Source organism: Gorilla gorilla, chromosome 11 (assembly GCF_029281585.2).
Source record: "Gorilla gorilla gorilla isolate KB3781 chromosome 11, NHGRI_mGorGor1-v2.1_pri, whole genome shotgun sequence".
NCBI lineage: Eukaryota > Metazoa > Chordata > Mammalia > Primates > Hominidae > Gorilla > Gorilla gorilla.
This window is the reverse complement of record NC_073235.2, coordinates 100,799,955-100,810,845: the sequence shown is the minus strand read 5'-3', so window position 1 is coordinate 100,810,845 and position 10,891 is coordinate 100,799,955. Positions and strand designations below refer to the sequence as shown.

General features: G+C 36.1%; 1 long non-coding RNA gene across 1 annotated transcript in view; it reads left to right on the top strand.

Moving 5' to 3' along the window:
* The first annotated feature begins 1,325 nt into the window (after positions 1–1,325).
* Positions 1,326–10,891, top strand: part of LOC109025908 (uncharacterized) — a 75,747-nt gene continuing 66,181 nt past the window's right edge. Inside the window, exons 1-2 of the long non-coding RNA XR_002004866.4 lie at positions 1,326–1,540; positions 1,807–1,948. This is a non-coding gene — a long non-coding RNA (uncharacterized lncRNA). The remainder of the gene's footprint in view (positions 1,541–1,806; positions 1,949–10,891) is intronic.

The window sequence follows — 10,891 nt, the reverse complement described above, 5'->3', positions numbered from 1 at the left end:
TGGACATCCAAACAGCAATGTCCAGTGAAAAAGAAGTTAAAAACACATGCCAGGAGTTGAGGGAAGTAGTCCTGGCTGGAAAGAAAAAATTGGGATTTTTCAGAATATAGACAGTACGTAAAGCCTGAGAGATGAGATTAACCTAGAAAGCGAGTGTAGAGAGAGACACCTGAGCTTCCCTGGGTTCAAGAAGATGAGATTCAGGCTGGGTGTGGTGGCTCACACCTGTAATCCCAATACCTTGGGAGGCCAAGCTGGGAGGATTGCTTGAGTCCAGGAGTTCCAGACCAGCCTAGGCAACACAGCAAGATCCCATCTTCATTTAAAAAAAAAAATGTTTTTTAAGCTTTTTAAAAGAAGATGAGACACAGCTAGCAAAGGAGTGGAGTAAGAGCTGCTGGTGAGGGAGGAAGACAACCAGAGCCATGTGAAAGAAATAATTTAAAGAGGAGAGAGTGATCCCCTATGGGGAAAAATAAAATGCTGCTTCTATGTCAATCAAGATGAGGGCTGAGTCACTATATAGGAGGCAGCAATAAAAAAAATAAAGTAAAAGATGAGGGCTGAGGACTGACCATTAGGTTTAGCATCATGGAGGTCCTTGATTTTAAGAACAGAGCATCAGTGGAGCAGGAAAGGAAAGAAGGAGGGGTGGAAAGCCTGGGACATCAGATACAGACAGGCCTTTGAGAGGTTCTGTTCTAAAATGGACTGAAAAATTGCCAGGTGCGGTGGGGCATGCCTGTAGTCCCAGCTACTCGGGAGACTGAGGTGGGAGGATCCCTTGAGCCCAGGAGTTCAAGACCAACCCAGACAACATAGTGAGAGCCAGTCTCAAAAAAATAAAATTAAATAAAAAATAAAATGGATTGAGAAATGGAGAGGCTGCAGGAGAAGTGGGGTGAAGAGAGATAGGAGAAATTACAGCAGAGAAAGGGAACGTTTGATGATAAGGAAAAGGACGAAGCAACTGCTGAAGTGGCATCCAGTGTCAGGCTCCAGAGGAGTGAGGGGCTCTCTGATCAAGAGGAGGGGCTGGTCTCAAAGAGGGTGAGTAGAGTACAACCATGGTAACAGCAGGACGCAGAAGCACTGGCACAGAGGCAAGTAAGAGGCTGAATGTGGAAAGAAAGTCAACCCCCAACGTGTTGGACCAGTTAATGCTGCTGGTCTCTCTGAGAGGTAACTATGGAAATCTATAATAAGCCAAAGCAGCTGCACCCACAGCTGATGTGAACCTGGAAGATACAGCCATGTGAGAGGACCACGTCATTATTATGGAAGGGGTTCTTAGAATTGCCACCCAAGTAGATTTTGTTGGAGATGGGAGGAGAAAGGGAGGAAAGGGAGTAGAGAAGGCCACACACAATCTTAAATTCAATATTTCACTCCCGTTAAAGATAAGCTGTTTATAAGCTCCAGTGTAGGGCATGTAATTCTATGTAAAAACTCTGTGGTTCCTCTTCCCACATGTAAATCACGATCACTCTACATTCTGCTCTCTGGGAGCCCTCAAGGCAAAGAGACAACAAGGCTCAAGGTATAGTAATAAAAGTCTGGGTATTATAAAATCCACCCTGAGCTCCAAGAAAAGAATAGAAAGAAGGAAGCTCTGAAAAGTACTAATTTACCAAAGTACAATGCAGTTTTGTAAATTTGTATTAACATCCTCGGAAATCCAAATGCCCATCTTGATACCTGAGGGTTTTTTTCCTCAATTATGGCTATATATGCTTTAAAGATAAACTATGAATTCTCTTTAAACTAAGTGCCTTGATAAAATAATGAGTATTAAATACATTTCAGACCACAGAAAGGACTTATCACAAGTCTTTGTGGTAGCTGAGGAGTGCCCCCTACAGACTGATATGCACAATGCAAGCAGATGAAGAGGAAAGAACTGAGCAGCAGTATTTCAGGATTCTCAATAAGGCATCAATGAAAAAAGGTAAGAAACCTTTGCTGAACAAAATGTGACACTAAAGGCTAGGAAATATATGGACACTATGAATTCTTGTTTTTACATATTTGTAAACAGCAAGAAATGAAAAACCTTTGTTTGGACTTTTCTTCTTTTTGACTCTCACCACCGATTGCCCGCAACTGAAGAATGTATTAGTAAAGTCTGTTTTGTTCTTTGGTTACTTCATATCAATATTTGAATACAAATGAAAATAGTAAAATAGTAAAAAAGATATTTTATTCTGCTGTGCAAAAACAACTACCTGGATTCAGAAATTATTTACTTCAGATGTCGGCAACAAAAATAAAACGTAACATATCTATTAAAATGAAGTTAAATGAATTCTAGTTTGAGGTTTTATTCCTTTTTGTAAAGACTCCACAGAGAAGTATTTGCCTTCTATGAATGTTATCGCTTAAAATGTTTATGTTTTTCAAACTAAAAATCACAAAAAGACATGAAAAACATATCCTATGATTATGAATAGATTTAAAAATATATAAATCTATAAATGTCAAAATATATTACTACACTAAGATTCAATATTACACACTATATAAAATATATTACAATAATATTTGAGAGGCAGAAAGTTATATAGTATATAACCTAATCATAGTTAATAAATTTCATACATAACAATATATTCCAGTTTAATTTTCCATTTGTAAGAGAAAGGAGACAAAATATAAATCAAAACCTTTACATTTTTTATTAAAGATTTTTAAAAACGAATACTGGTGCAATTTAAATGTACCAATATGTTTGATGTCTTTAAGTTAAACTCAGAATTTTATAAATCCTTAGCAATGGACAGAATAGTATTTATCCAAATTAACAGCCTTTTACATGATCTTTGAATAAATGTAGATCTTTGGAAAAATGCGTTTAACATCATAAAATGTTCATTTAGACTCAATTTCACGTACACTCAGGAGATATACATAAATGTATGTGATTAAATTGATAAATTACACTTCCAAGCATTTTCATAAAGAATGTTTTTCACACTCAGAAAGAGGCAATTAGGGTCATGTTTTGATGGCTTCTTTTTCTTATGGAATTTAATAAGATATAATCAAATATTTATATATTGCTTCTTCTAAAATTTTTTAAATTGCATAATAATGAAATTAGAAAATATATTATTTCCTGTAGGTAATAAAAGCCAGTGTACTTACAAAAAACTGCTTGATATATTAATCTTCCTAAGTGTTCAGGTTATTGACCTAATAATCACAATTGTCTCTTCTTTCCCTCTTCTAATAATATATACATGATGCATTCAGATGTTAAAATGCAGCACTTGTGGAAATGTCTGTTAAAAAATATTAACATATAGGCCCCAAAAATGTATAGTACATTCGAATTAATGAAACTGACTGTTTTTACATGTAATTAACCTCTTGAATGCACTCACTCTCATTATAGAATCCTTGCCAAAATGCAGTATTGCATTTTGGAAGGAATGAAGGGGAAGGGGAGGAGAGGGGAGGGGAGAGGAGAGTAGGGGAGAAGAAAGAAGGAAGAGAGAAAGAGGAAGACAGAGGGAAGGGATTAGACAGGTCAGCCAACTGATTTAGGTAAATGAATCCGCGTTTATAAACATGCACGTTGTAAAATTAACAATTTTCAGAAGAAAGGAATTAATTTACAAGAATAGCATTGATTCAGAAATAAATGTTATTATTCCTAGATAACAAATACAAATAAAAAATCAAATGCCTTAAATATACAATGTTGATTATACGGTCTTATCTTGTGGAAATGTACAAAAGTACAATTAAGATAATTTTGAATAAGCTTTTATTCAAATTGAAAACACAATTTTATGTTGCATATACTCCTTTGGTGTTTAGAAGATATCATAAATTCAGTTACTTCCTCATGCCCCAGAAAATGCGGATATTTTTTAGAAAGGCTATTGCTTTCATACTGTTTCTAACATGAAAAATGCTACCTTTTTTGGCTAATACAAAGAAACCACAATTAACAGTGAAACCATAAATACTTTCTGTGTTAACCACAAATGGCCTTTCCCATAGAGAAATGGCTTACATGTGTTCTAAATGTGTTTGGTTTCGTTTTGTATGGAAGGAGCTGTGGGTATGTTTTTATCTAAGAAAAGAATATGGCATGCACATGCACAACTTTCTAAAATGAGAAACACTCATTGAATTTAATCGGAGTTTCGTCTGGGGCGGAAATTCAGAATTAAGCTCCATGGGTGATGATTTTGGATTATCTGGACAGGACTTCAGGGTCTACTTGCCAAACTTTCTTGGACTCTCAGTGCAACATGAGGCAGAAGGGATCTTCGCCTGTGTCCTATTATTGTATCTGGTGTAACCATGGGCCAATCTCACCAGGCATAGCCTTCACACACTTTCACTTTATCAGTTTCTTTTGAGTCAGTCCCATACTCAACTGTCCACTGCTCGTGACTCTGCTCTGCTTGAGTCCTTTGTGTGTGCCTGTGTGTGTGTAACCGTACCTCATTTCTTCAGTATTACACATCCTGTGAATATCAGGAAGTCTATGGAAATCTACACATGTTGATGTTTATAATCATTTTTCTATTTGAATATAACATGTGCTGGGTCATCTTTATAAATGATGGCAACACTCTGAGAATACATAAGAAAGAGGAAGTTTCTTTCAAAAATGTGACCTTTGCTCACTTGTATTACTGAGTCTCCTTGGAAAAGGTCTAAATGGAAATTAAACCAAATTTTTGTTTTGTAGTTTTTCAGTAGTCATATATAAAATTAAAAAATGAGGAAATCAAATTTAACAAATGAACAACTCAGGATTTGTTCAGAATACTCTCTACCCAGTTGAATTTATACCCACAAAATAGCACATCTAAGCAAAAAGATTTTCTCCATAGAAAGCATTTTTTAGAAAACTTTCTGTAAATACGTATCCCACTAAAGATTCATCTAGTCCTCTGTTATCTTAATAACCTATAGAACTATTCCAAAGAATAAAAAGGCAGCCTTCTTATCATTTGCAAGCTTAAGACAATAAACTGGACATTTGTTTTCTCATTTTGTTTACTTTATATGTGCTAAGATGATTACTAATTTTAAAAGAAGAAAACTATAATCTTCGTGGCCCTGTAAATTATTTGATTTTTAAAAAGCTAAGTATTCATAGCATTGAAACTAGATTTTTAAAAAAGAAAACATTCAGTTCAGAAATAGTAATAAAACCCTTGTTTGACATCATGTAGACAAAGCTATTAATTGACCTATGAATTTATTGCTTTTTTGTGAATTTGTGATTAATTTGAATATGGTTGTAAGTAATGCTAATGATCTGTGATTCAAAATTAGGGTTATTTTGGTTGGTTGGTTGATTTATTTTCATGAGGATGAGGCCTGGGAGTGCGTGGAGGCATCAGTAGGGGTGGGTCCCCTTGCCTAGAGGGAGATATAATGGAATTATCCGCAGCTATAGGTCTTTTTCTACCAGAGTAACTGTCCATTTACCCCCTTATGTTGAGCTATTAAATATACATAATAAAACGTGGAAAGTCTTTTATTCTGCTTTCACCCAATTACATTTTTAAAAATGCATTCAAATATATACAGTCAAAAAACTTGTATTAGTCTTTGGTATGTAAGCTTCTCTGTAACTAAGATAGCTACCTATATTTAAAATATTGTCAGATATATACTACTAAAAGGGCATGTATCATCAGATATACTCTTATTTTGATTACAGTTTGAAACTTGATTACACTTAAAAACCTAAAATGTGTTCTTTGTGAGAATTTTCAATATTTGGGGAATGAATGGCCACCATGGGTCAATGTTGAGAATTCTTTTGAAAGGAAATTTCTTACATTCATTTTATAAATCAGGTGAATGCAAAAGATAAGAGTGTATGTTTTTAATACATACAGTTTGATTACAGTTAAAAACTTCAGACAAGGTACATAAAAGGTACAAGGTACATAAAAATAAAATCTTAAACTAAGGAGATAAACCATAAACACTTTTGGCTAATCCTAAGGTGTTTCTTAAAAAGGAATTTTAAGGTGATTTTTTAAAATCCTAGAAATAATCTTAGTATAAGATGGTGTTATAAGATATTAGAAAACTTAAAAGCTGCCTTACAACACCATCTTCTACTTCTAAATATATTTCCATTTACCTTTCCATCTGCAATACTAACAAAAGAAAACAAATATAAGTGCATCACATATAATCAAGACCATTTTTACTATCACATGAATATTAAAACAATAATGTCTTACAAACAGCATCAGTCTTATAAATGAAGTTTTAAAAACATACACTCTCATCTTTTGCATTCACTTGATTTATAAAATGAATGTAAGAAATTTCCTGTCAAAAGAATTCTCAACATTCACCCATGGTTGCCATTCATTTCCCAAATATTGAAAATTCTCATAAAGAACACATTTTAGGTTTATTGTCCACCTCATTTGATGTTTCTTAAAGTGAGGTCCATGAACCACTTACATCACAATTTATTTCTGAAACTTGTTAAAATGCAGATCGGGATCTCTGAGGTGGGGCCTGGGAATATTCATTTAACCATCCCTGAAGGGCTTCTGACACGTTCTGATGTTGGAAACACCTTCAAATGGCAGTTGCAGGAGCACAGGGCCTTATTAACCTATCTGTCCCCTGCACCTGGGCCTGTAACTGGCACAGAAGTGCGCTGAGCAGAGTGTAGTTGAGATGCATAACTGGCCTGCTGCTTGGATGACCTGAGACCACAGCAGTCCTTCTCAGCTCACAGCTGGTCAGGGTGGGTGCCTGCATCCTCAAGTTCCCCACAGCATGCACCATGCAGCCCGTTTGGGGTGCATGGGCACCAAGGAACCCTCGCTTTGTGTGTTACTGAACTGACCTGACATTCTAACCAGAAAATAAATTCTTGCAGGAGAAAGATTTGTTTTGTTTCTTTTGCTCATTCAACATTCATGGTATACGTGTTTATTGAGCACTTACTCCATGCCAAATGCCATGTTTAGAACTGGTATGGAGCAAGAACAAAATAGACATATTTTTAGACCACTGGAAACCCCTTGACTCCTGGAATGGTTCTCAGGAGGGATAATCCTGTACCTAAGTGGCAATTTAGACTTATAGTGTGTATTTCCATCTACTAGAATAGTGGTGTCAGAGCATTTACAGCTTACATACATAGTATCTCCTTATATACTTCCCTTTTATATTTCCTACATATTACAGTTACAACATGATAGATCCTCTTTCAATGATGTGCACAAGTAGGTAAGTATTATCTGTTAATTTCATTTAAGATTACTATATTGGGCATCATAAAATATATTTTTGTGATGGATAATTGGGTATAATATGGTTGAAAACCATTAACTTGGTGAATTTTTTAATATTAACTTGAAGATTTCCTTAGCACTAACCAGAGAGATATTTCCAAAGTATTTATAAAAACACATAACTTAATAGATTAAGTAATATAATTTCACTGTGCTGTAAACTTTCCTTTAGTCAATAAAAGCTTTCACATAGTTCTCAGATATATGCATTAGTGGTCTGTAGTTTAATACCATGTCTACATGACTAGGTGACCAAGAGGTTTCATGGTTTGTCAGCTAATTAAGTTAACTATGGCCAGCATTTACTATATCACCCTGAGAACATTCTGACCAACTAGGTGGTGACCATTCTCTAAATGACTTTTTTAAAAATCAAACTGCCCACATTAACGTAACTATACTGCCTAGACTCAGTTCCATTCCAAAGAAGCAAGCAAAAATTACAAAAAAAAAGTAGGTGAGATTTATCCCACAAGGAAGGAATATTCTTGATATTTTCTTACACTTGAAGGACAAAGAAAAGAAATGAAAATTACTCAGATGCTATTAAAAAGCAATAATAATTCTATACCTTGGGAGCTCTTTCCTTCATTGAATTCTAAATCACAGAGACACTAACAAAGTTCTACTTTCTTTCTATGAATGATCATTACTGCAATATCTTTAAATACTTATTCTGGCTTACGCTGATGCTGAAACAACAGCATCTGATACAGCCCTTGTATTTGTAATTCAGGTATAGCAGGAGTAATCAATCTTTGGCATTAGAAAATATGCTTTATCAGCAAATGAAGAAGCAAAAATGACACCAAATGATGATAAAGGAATGACCCAGAATAGTTCCATTGAGCTTTTATCACCATACTGTGTGAAGACCATCACTGTATAAGGAATGGCTTTTCTCACCTAAGCCCTCTCCCTCGAGTCAAACTTGTGTTTCCCTTTTAATGAGCAGTAACCACCAGGATGCCTATTACTTATCTTGCCAGAATGACTACAGATTTATAGGAAAGAGGTAAAAGTAAACACAAATAATTTAAAATGCATTAAGTAGGAAATGCCTTCTTCAACTAAACTATGTTGTACATTTTATCAAAAATGTCAGAAAATATTTGTAAATCTTATATTTTCCTTTCTACAAGAAAAGTGGTACCCATGTCACTCAGTTCAGCAGTGTGAACAGTTGAATGAAATGGAAAACTCTTTAAAGTAGTGAGTAGCTTTTACTAAACTAAGAGTTCTTGAAAGTCAAAAAAAAAAAAAGGTTGTATGAAGTGCATCTTTTTCTTAAAATTATTTTTTCAAGACTTGATTACCTGGGCCACCATCAATTTACTATATGCATTGATGTAACCATCTATTTTCACTCAACCCGTAGAAAGCAGAAACAATGGATGTAATGTGTTAAGACAAAGGCCTAGGACAGTGGGACATGTTAGGCCATAAACATGTATATATGTGAAGTGCAGAGTTATTCCCTTTCAAAGGATGATGTGGAACACAAGACAAACTCCTACGTTGTGTGCAGTAGTGTCTGAGCCATGCAGATGCAGAGTGCTCAGGATTCTGCAGTATGTGATTGATTTTCATTTATTCCAATACCTCCTCCTACAGCTATTGTTTTTAGTCTGAGCTCTGATACAAAAGAGCTGCAACCCAGGAGGAACAGATATTATGGAGAGCTTCAGAGCTACTTACTCCTTGACAGAACAGTGATGAGAACTAGAAAACTTTGGAAGTCTATAAACCAGAGAGCACCATCTCAGCACAGCCCACAGTTCTCTCTGCTTCAGCCCAAGATTTCCAACCCATTCCTTTTCCTTCTTTCCTCAGGAGGATAACAGAAGAAAAATAGCTTATGTATTTCCATATGAGTATCCCCAAAAGAGAAACAAGGAGTAAATAAGAGGTAGTCATAATTATCTGCCTCATTCCATCCCCAGCTTTAATCCTCCTGACCCCAGAGACAGAATGCATACGGATTTAATTGGGATCCCAGGACAAAAAATGGCTTGTCAAAAAAGATCATGGTCTCAGGTCTTAGCATTCATACGTACCACAGAGCCCTGCTGAAGGGCAGGAGTGGCCGTTGGCTGGCAGTGTGTTTGAGGGACCTAATCCAGGTTAAACTGTGTGTGTTGTGATGAGCAATTTCACAAAGATATCCTCACTCCTCAAAACTCATGTATTCCTGCAGGTTCATGGGAAAAATGTCAAAAAGGCAACTGCCACATCCCGCATTTAACAAAATCATATTGGTTTCCACTATTTAGCTATAAACAGTCACTAAGGCTTTAAGCCCTTCATTCTTTCTCTTTACCTCCTACCACTTTCTCACTGTTGATAGTGGACAGTCTAGCCGGAATACATATTTCACACGTCAGCTTAAATCACTCCTGTAGCGTGACATCCCCAACTCACACCATCAAAATGACTCCCCTGTCATAAACCCTGCACTCTGTCTTTATAACACTTGTTACACCTGTATTCAAAGTTTATCTTTTCTGGCAGGGCATAGTAGCACATGCCTGTAATCCCAGCACTTTGGGAAGCCGAGGTGGGAGGATCACTTAAGGCCAGGAGTTCAAACCCAGCCTGGGCAATGTAGTGAGACCCCATCTCTACCAAAAAAATTTAAAAAATTGGTGGGGTGTGGTGGCACATGCCTATAGTCCTAGCTACTCGGGAGGCTCCAGCAGGAGGGTCACTTGAACACAGGGGTTTGAGGGTGCAGTGAGCTATGATCCCATCACTGCACTCCAGCCTGGGCAACAGAGTGAGACCCTGTGGCTTAAAAATAAAAAATTATCTTAGAATAAAAATTTCATGACAGCATGGACCATGCATATGTGCATCACCACTATATTAACAATGCTCGTTCCTTGCATGGTGTAGGTGCTCAATAAAATATCAGTTGAAGAAGTGAATAATATTTTAGTATCAGCTGATGGCAAATATTTTCTGCCATGGGACTCAGTAATAAGTTCTCCAGTGAACAGTAAGGCCGTGGATAATATGGATTAACTTTAACATTGCTGTAAATACCAAAATTCTTAACATCAAACCCTGCCACCTTTTCCAGGTTCACCTTGCACCAGATTTCTCTTACTGTTCATTCACACTATTCTTTCAGTTCTCTGAGTGCACCACAGGACTGCTTTACCACCATGGTTGTTTTAAGGGGCTATTTTCTTTGCTGGAAATGTTCTCAACACCTCCATCCTGCATCTGCTCCTCATATTCTTTCTCACAGTTGAATTTTGCATTTATTTCTATAACCTTTCAATTCCTCACCAGATCGTGCCATCTGTGAAACTAGGACAGTATCTCTTTATGTTCACTATAGTATCCCAATGCCTAGCACAATGTAGGCACCTGATAAATATTGTTGCATGATTAGATAAATATTGTTGCATGACAGATGAATATATTTTACTGTGCCTTAAATCATCCAATTATATTACCATCTTCTTATTGGTATTTATTGCAATGTTGCCTTTGAAACTATACGTTTTTCTATTCTTTATAGAGTTGCTACCACCATAGAATGCAAGAAAGTCAAAAATGTGCCACCTACTTCATAATTTTTC